The sequence below is a fragment of the Petromyzon marinus genome, chromosome 78 (genome assembly GCF_048934315.1).
Source record: "Petromyzon marinus isolate PM22_M1 ecotype Great Lakes invasive population chromosome 78, UKy_Petmar_22M1.pri1.0, whole genome shotgun sequence".
Classification (NCBI taxonomy): Eukaryota; Metazoa; Chordata; class Hyperoartia; order Petromyzontiformes; family Petromyzontidae; genus Petromyzon; species Petromyzon marinus.
Genome location: NC_133744.1, coordinates 5115862 through 5126640, shown reverse-complemented (window position 1 = coordinate 5126640; position 10779 = coordinate 5115862). Strand labels below are relative to the sequence as shown.

Here is a 10779-nt window from a genome sequence, read left to right as displayed (position 1 = left end):
TGACACACACAGTGACACACACAGTGACACTCATGTTCAGTGCCACTTTCCCTACGGAGATACAGAAGTTAGTGACACACACAGTGACACACACAGTGACACACACAGTGACACACACACAGTGACACACACACACAGTGACACACACACAGTGACACACACAGTGACACTCATGTTCAGTGCCACTTTCCCTACGGAGATACAGAAGTTAGTGACACACACAGTGACACACACAGTGACACACACACACAGTGACACACACAGTGACACACACACAGTGACACTCATGTTCAGTGCCACTTTCCCTACGGAGATACAGAAGTTAGTGACACACACAGTGACACACACACAGTGACACACACACAGTGACACACACACAGTGACACACACACACAGTGACACACACACAGTGACACACACACAGTGACACACACAGTGACACACACACAGTGACACACACACAGTGACACACACACAGTGACACTCATGTTCAGTGCCACTTTCCCTACGGAGATACAGAAGTTAGTGACACACACAGTGACACACACAGTGACACACACAGTGACACACACAGTGACACACACACAATGACACACACAGTGACACTCATGTTCAGTGCCACTTTCCCTACGGAGATACAGAAGTTAGTGACACACACAGTGACACACACACACAGTGACACACACAGTGACACACACAGTGACACACACAGTGACACACACAGTGACACACACAGTGACACTCATGTTTAGTGCCACTTTCCCTACGGAGATACAGAAGTTAGTGACACACACAGTGACACACACAGTGACACACACAGTGACACACACACAGTGACACACACACACAGTGACACACACACAGTGACACACACAGTGACACTCATGTTCAGTGCCACTTTCCCTACGGAGATACAGAAGTTAGTGACACACACAGTGACACACACAGTGACACACAGTGACACACAGTGACACTCATGTTCAGTGCCACTTTCCCTACAGAGATACAGAAGTTAGTGACACACACAGTGACACACACAGTGACACACACAGTGACACACACAGTGACACACAGTGACACTCATGTTTAGTGCCACTTTCCCTACGGAGATACAGAAGTTAGTGACACACACAGTGACACACACAGTGACACACACAGTGACACACACAGTGACACACACACACAGTGACACACACAGTGACACTCATGTTTAGTGCCACTTTCCCTACGGAGATACAGAAGTTAGTGACACACACAGTGACACACACAGTGACACACACACACAGTGACACTCACACACAGTGACACACACAGTGACACACACAGTGACACACACAGTGACACTCATGTTCAGTGCCACTTTCCCTACGGAGATACAGAAGTTAGTGACACACACAGTGACACACACAGTGACACACACAGTGACACACACACACTGACACACACACTGACACATACACACACAGTGACACACACACAGTGACACACACACAGTGACACAGTGACACACACACAGTGACACACACAGTGACACACACACAGTGACACACACAGTGACACACACAGTGACACATACACATAGTGACACACACAGTGACACACACAGTGACACACACAGTGACACACACACAGTGACACACACAGTGACACTAATGTTCAGTGCCACTTTCCCTACGGAGATACAGAAGTTAGTGACACACACAGTGACACACACAGTGACACACACACAGTGACACACACAGTGACACACACAGTGACACACACACACAGTGACACTCATGTTTAGTGCCACTTTCCCTACGGAGATACAGAAGTTAGTGACACACACACACAGTGACACACACACAGTGACACACACAGTGACACACACAGTGACACACACAGTGACACACACAGTGACACACACAGTGACACTCATGTTTAGTGCCACTTTCCCTACGGAGATACAGAAGTTAGTGACACACACAGTGACACACACACAGTGACACACAGTGACACACACACAGTGACACTCATGTTCAGTGCCACTTTCCCTACGGAGATACAGAAGTTAGTGACACACACAGTGACACACACACAGTGACACACACACACAGTGACACACACACACAGTGACACACACACAGTGACACACACAGTGACACACACAGTGACACACACAGTGACACACACAGTGACACACACAGTGACACACACAGTGACACTCATGTTCAGTGCCACTTTCCCTACGGAGATACAGAAGTTAGTGACACACACAGTGACACACACAGTGACACACACACAGTGACACACACAGTGACACACACACAGTGACACACACAGTGACACACAGTGACACACAGTGACACACACACTCAGTGACACACACACAGTGACACACACAGTGACACACACAGTGACACACACAGTGACACACACAGTGACACACACACAGTGATACACACACAGTGACACACACACAGTGACACACACACAGTGACACACACACAGTGACACACACAGTGACACACAGTGACACACACACAGTGACACACACACACAGTGAGACACACACACAGTGACACACACAGTGACACAGTGACACACACAGTGACACACACAAACAGACACACACATAGACACAATCAGACAGACACACACAAACACACCGTATCACTGTGTCTGTGTGTGTCACTTTGTGTGTCGCTGTGTGTGTGTCGCTGTGTGTGTCACTGTGTGTGTCACTGTGTGTGTCACTGTGTGTCACTGTGTTTGTGTCACTGTGTTTGTGTCACTGTGTGTGTCACTGTGTGTGTCACTGTGTGTGTGTGACACTGTGTGTGTCACTGTGTGTGTGTCATTGTGTGTGTCACTGTGTGTGTGTGTCACTGTGTGTGTCACTGTGTGTGTGTGTCACTGTGTGTGTGTCACTGTGTGTGTCACTCTGTGTGTGTCACTGTGTGTGTGTCACACTGTGTGTGTCACACTGTGTGTGTGTCACTGTGTGTGTGTGTGACACTGTGTGTGTCACTGTGTGTGTGTCACTGTGTGTGTGTGACACTGTGTGTGTCACTCTGTGTGTGTCACTGTGTGTGTGTCACACTGTGTGTGTCACACTGTGTGTGTGTCACTGTGTGTGTGTCACTGTGTGTGTGTCACTGTGTGTGTGTCACTGTGTGTGTGTCACTGTGTGTGTGTCACTGTGTGTGTGTCACACTGTGTGTGTCACACTGTGTGTGTCACACTGTGTGTGTCACACTGTGTGTCACTGTGTGTGTGTCACTGTGTGTGTCACTGTGTGTGTGTCACTGTGTGTGTGTCACTGTGAGTGTCACTGTGTGTGTGTCACTGTGTGTGTCACTGTGTGTGTGTCACTGTGAGTGTCACTGTGTGTGTGTCACTGTGTGTGTCACTGTGTGTGTGTCACTGTGTGTGTGTCACTGTGAGTGTCACTGTGTGTGTGTCACTCTGTGTGTCACTGTGTGTGTCACTGTGTGTGTGTCACTGTGAGTGTCACTGTGTGTGTGTCACTGTGTGTGTGTCACTGTGTGTGTCACTGTGTGTGTGTCACTGTGTGTGTGTCACTGTGTGAGTGTCACTGTGTGTGTGTCACTGTGTGTGTGTGTCACTGTGTGTCTGTGTCACTGTCTGTGTGTGTGTCACTGTGTGTGTGTCACTGTGTGTGTCACTGTGTGTGTCACTGTGTGTGTCACACTGTGTGTGTCACTGTGTGTGTGTCACTGTGTGTGTCACTGTGTGTGTCACTGTGTGTGTCACTGTGTGTGTCACTGTGTGTCACTGTGTGTGTCACTGTGTGTGTGTCACTGTGTGTGTGTCACTGTGTGTGTCACTGTGTGTGTGTCACTGTGTGTGTGTGTGTCACTGTGTGTGTGTCACTGTGTGTGTGTCACACTGTGTGTGTCACTGTGTGTGTGTCACTGCAGGCTGGCTGGAGACTTTCTGCGAGCTGACTATCTGTTTGTGGTCGTGGGCCGTGTTGGAGGCGCTTGCTGTGACGTGCGGCAGTCGATCGAGAGAGTGGGAAACTTTGACAAGCGTGAGAGACTCCTGCAGCTGCTGGGAGACTTCGGTACACAGACACACAGACACAGACACAGAGACACACAGACACACACAGACACACACACAGAGACACACAGACACACACACAGAGACACACACAGAGACACACAGAGACACAGAGAGACACACAGAGAGAGACACAGAGACACACACAGAGAGACACACACAGAGACACACACACAGAGAGACACACAGAGACACACACAGAGACACACACAGAGACACACACAGAGACACACAGAGACACAGAGAGACACACAGAGACACACACAGAGACACACACAGAGACACACACAGAGAGACACACAGAGAGACACACAGAGACACACACAGAGACACACAGAGACACACAGAGACACACACAGACACACACAGACACACACAGACACACACAGACACACACAGAGACACACACAGAGACAGATCGAGCGAGTGGGCAACTTTGACAAGCGTGATAGACTCCTGCAGCTCCTGGGAGACTTCGGTAGAGACACAGAGACACAGAGAGACACACAGAGACACACAGACACACACACAGAGACACACAGAGACACACACACACACAGAGACACACACAGAGACAGATCGAGCGAGTGGGAAACTTTGACAAGCGTGAGAGACTCCTGCAGCTCCTGGGAGACTTCGGTAGAGACACAGAGACACAGAGAGACACACAGAGACACACAGACACACACACAGAGACACACACACAGAGACACACACAGAGACACACACAGAGAGAGACACAGAGACACACAGACAGAGACAGATCGAGCGAGTGGGCAACTTTGACAAGCGTGAGAGACTCCTCCAGCTCCTGGGAGACTTCGGTAGAGACACAGACACAGAGACACACACAGAGACACAGAGAGACACACAGACACACAGATAGACACACAGAGACACACACAGAGACACACACAGAGACAGATCGAGCGAGTGGGCAACTTTGACAAGCGTGAGAGACTCCTGCAGCTGCTGGGAGACTTCGGTAGAGACACACAGACACACACAGAGACACACAGACACACACAGAGACACACAGAGAGACACAGACACACACACAGAGACACACACAGTGACACACACAGAGACACACAGACACACACATAGAGACACAGACACACACAGAGACACACACAGAGACACACACAGAGACACACACACAGAGACACACACAGTGACACACACAGAGACACACAGAGACACAGACACACACAGAGACACAGACAGATCGAGCGAGTGGGCAACTTTGACAAGCGTGAGAGACTCCTCCAGCTGCTGGGAGACTTCGGTAGAGAGACACAGAGACACAGACACACACAGACACACACACAGAGACACACACACAGAGAGACACACACACACACACACAGAGACACACAGAGAGAGACAGAGACACACACAGAGACACAGAGAAACACAGAGACACACAGACACAGAGAGACACACAGAGACACACAGACACACACAGAGAGAGACACAGAGACACAGACACAGAGACACACAGACACACACAGAGACACACACAGACACACACAGAGACACACACAGAGACAGATGGAGCGAGTGGGCAACTTTGACAAGCGTGAGAGACTCCTGCAGCTGCTGGGAGACTTCGGTAGAGAGACACACAGAGACAGAGAGACACACAGAGAGACAGAGAGACACAGAGAGACGCACAGACACACACAGACACACACACAGAGACACACACAGAGACACAGAGACACACACAGAGAGACACACACACACACAGAGACAGACACAGAGACACACAGAGACACACAGAGAGACACACACAGAGAGACAGACACACACACAGAGGCACACACAGAGACACACACAGAGACACACAGAGACACACACAGAGACACAGAGACACACAGAGAGACAGAGACACACACAGAGACACACAGACACACACACAGAGACACACACAGAGACACACAGAGACACACACAGAGACACACACACACACAGAGACACACACAGAGACACACACAGAGACACACAGAGAGACACACACACACACAGAGACACACACAGACACACACAGAGACACACACAGAGACACACACACACAGACAGATCGAGAGAGTGGGCAACTTTGACAAGCGTGAGAGACTCCTGCAGCTCCTGGGGGACTTCGGTAGAGACACAGAGACACACACAGACACACAGACACACACACATAGAGACACACAGACACACACAGAGAGACACACACAGAGACACACAGAGACACACACAGAGACACAGAGCGACAGAGAGACACACAGAGACACACAGACACACAGAGAGACACACAGAGACACACAGAGACACACACAGACACACACACACAGAGACACACAGAGACACACACAGAGACACACAGAGACACACAGAGACACACAGAGACAGACACAGAGACAGACAGACACACACAGAGACACACAGAGACACAGACACACACACAGAGACACACAGAGACACACAGAGACACACACAGAGACACAGAGAGACAGACACACACACAGACACACACAGACACACAGAGACACACACACAGAGACACACAGAGACACACACAGAGAGACACAGAGACACACACAGAGACACACACACACACAGAGACACACACAGAGACACACACAGAGACACACACAGAGACACACAGAGACACAGAGACACACACAGAGACACACACAGAGACACACACAGAGACACACACAGAGACACACACAGAGACACAGAGACACACAGAGACACACACACAGAGACACACACAGGACACACACACACACAGAGACACACACAGACACACACAGAGACACACACAGAGACACACACACAGACACACACAGAGACACACACACAGACACACACAGAGACACACACACAGACACACACACAGACACACACAGAGACACACAGAGACACACACAGAGACACACACAGAGACACACACAGAGACACACACACAGACACACACAGAGACACACAGAGACACACACAGAGACACAGAGACACACACAGAGACACAGAGACACACACAGAGACACAGAGAGAGACACACACAGAGACACACACAGACAGAGACACAGAGAGACACACAGAGAGACACACAGAGACACACAGAGAGACACACAGAGACACAGACACACACAGAGACACACAGACAGAGACACACACAGAGACACACACACAGAGACACACAGAGACACACACACAGAGACACACAGAGACACAGAGACACACACAGAGACAGACACACTGTGACACACACTGTGACACACACTGACACACTGTGACACCGTGACACTGACACACACTGTGACACACACACACACTGTGACACACTGTGACACACACTGTGACACACACTGACACTGACACACACTGACACTGACACACACTGACACACACACACTGTGACACACTGTGACACACACTGTGACACACACTGTGACACACACTGACACACTAACACACACTGACACACACTGTGACACACTGTGACACACTGACACACACTGTGACACACTGTGACACACTGTGACACACTGTGACACACACTGTGACACACTGTGACACATTGTGACACACACACTGTGACACAGACACTGACAAAGATAAAGACAAACATCCCCTGTATAGCCTTAACAGACTGTAGGGGCAAGTGCTGTTAGCGAGCACCTATGAAGGCCGGAACGGTACACGAGGGGGTGGGTGGCCAGCACCACGCCCGACCGCCTTTGTCTCCCTAGTGGCAATGTTTACACACCGCACCAGGTACTCATTTGAGGCTGAGTCGACCTAGGGGAGGCCCGGGACCGGTTCAGATAATCGTCACTGGTGGTGTTGGCCGTGAGCGGGAATCGAACCCGGGTCGCCAGGTTCATAGTGCAGCGTAGCGCTAACCGCTACACTATCACTACACACACACACTGTGACACACTGTGACAGACACTGACACACACACTGACACACACAGTGACACACACACACTGTGACACACACTGTGACACACACAGTAACACTCTGTGACACACTGTGACACACTGTGACACACTGTGACACATACTGACACACACTGTGACACACTGTGACTCTGTGACACACACTGTGACACACTGACACACACTGTGACACACACTGTGACACACACTGTGACACACACAGTAACACACACTGTGACACACTGTGACTCTGTGACACTGCAGGTCTGGATCGCACCTTGGTGTTTGTAGAAACTGTGACACACTGTGACACACTGTGACACACACACACTGTGACACACACACTGTGACACACACACTGTGACACACTGTGACACTGTGACACACACAGTGACACTGTGACACACACACACTGTGACACACACACACTGTGACACACACACACTGTGACACACACTGTGACACACACTGTGACACACACTGTGACACACACTGTGACACACACTGACACACACTGTGACACACACTGTGACACACACTGTGACACACACTGTGACACACACTGTGACACACACTGACACACTCTGTGACACTCTGTGACACACACTGTGACACACTGTGACACACACTGTGACACTGCAGGTCTGGAGCACACCTTGGTGTTTGTAGAAACTGTGACACTGTGACACACTGACACTGTAACACACACTGTGACACACTGTAACACACACTGTGACACACTGTGACACTGTAACACACACTGTGACACACTGACACACTGTGACACACACACTGTGACACACTGTGACACACTGTGACACTGTAACACACACTGTGACACACTGTGACACTAACACACACTGTGACACACTGACACACTGTAACACACACTGTGACACACTGTGACACACAGTGACTCTGTGACACTGTGACACACTGTGACACTGTAGCACACACTGTGACACACTGTGACACTGTAGCACACACTGTGACACACTGTGACACTGTGACACACACTGTGACACACTGACACACTGTGACACACACTGTGACACTGTGACACACTGTGACACTGTAACACACACTGTGACACAGTGACACTGTAACACACACTGTGACACACTGTGACACACTGTGACACTGTAACACACACTGTGACACTGTAACACACACTGTGACACACTGTGACACTGTAACACACACTGTGACACACTGTGACACTGTAACACACACTGTGACACACTGTGACACTGTAACACACACTGTGACACACTGTGACACTGTAACACACACTGTGACACTGTAACACACACTGTGACACACTGTGACACTGTAACACACACTGTGACACACTGACACACTGTGACACACACACACTGTGACACACTGTGACACTGTAACACACACTGTGACACACTGTGACACTGTAACACACACTGTGACACACTGTGACACTGTAACACACAATGTGACACACAGTGACTCTGTGACACTGTGACACACTGTGACACTGTAGCACACACTGTGACACACTGACACACTGTGACACACACACACTGTGACACTGTGACACTGTAACACACACTGTGACACACTGTGACACTGTAACACACACTGTGACACACTGTGACACTGTAACACACACTGTGACACACTGTGACACTGTAACACACACTGTGACACTGTAACACACACTGTGACACACTGTGACACTGTAACACACACTGTGACACACTGACACACTGTGACACACACACACTGTGACACACTGTGACACTGTAACACACACTGTGACACACTGTGACACTGTAACACACACTGTGACACACTGTGACACTGTAACACACAATGTGACACACAGTGACTCTGTGACACTGTGACACACTGTGACACTGTAGCACACACTGTGACACACTGACACACTGTGACACACACACACTGTGACACTGTGACACTGTAACACACACTGTGACACACTGTGACACTGTAACACACACTGTGACACACTGACACACTGTGACACACACACACTGTGACACTGTGACACACTGTGACACTGTAACACACACTGTGACACACTGTGACACTGTAACCCACACTGTGACACACTGTGACACTGTAACACACAATGTGACACACTGTGACACTGTAACACACAATGTGACACACAGTGACTCTGTGACACTGTGACACTCTGTGACTCTGTGACACTGCAGGTCTGGAGCACACCTTGGTGTTTGTAGAAACTGTGACACACTGTGACACACTGTGACACACACTGTGACACACAGTAACACACACACTGTGACACACACACTGACACACTGTGACACTGTGACACTGACACACTGTGACACTTGACACACACTGACACTGACACACACTATGACACACTATGACACACTGTGACACACTGACACACACTATGACACACTGTGACACACTGTGACACACAGTAACACACACACACTGACACACTGTGACACACACTGACACACACTGTGACACACTGACACACAGTAACACACACTGTGACACACTGACACACAGTGACACACTGTGACACACAGTAACACACACACTGACACACTGTGACACACTGTGACACACACTGTGACACACTGACACACTGTGACACACACAGTAACACACACTGACACACACTGTGACACTCTGTGACACACTGTGACACTCTGTGACACTGCAGGTCTGGATCGCACCTTGGTGTTTGTAGAAACTGTGACACACTGTGACACACTGTAACACACACACA

At 49.6% G+C, this 10779-nt stretch overlaps 1 long non-coding RNA gene across 1 annotated transcript; it reads left to right on the top strand.

Annotated features, from left to right (window-relative positions):
- Positions 1-2199: 2199 nt before the first annotated feature.
- On the top strand, positions 2200-8298 carry LOC142907382 (uncharacterized). The gene is made up of 3 exons (XR_012930996.1): positions 2200-2241; positions 3924-4069; positions 8271-8298. It is a non-coding gene; the product is annotated as an uncharacterized LOC142907382 (long non-coding RNA).
- The last annotated feature ends 2481 nt before the right edge of the window (positions 8299-10779 follow it).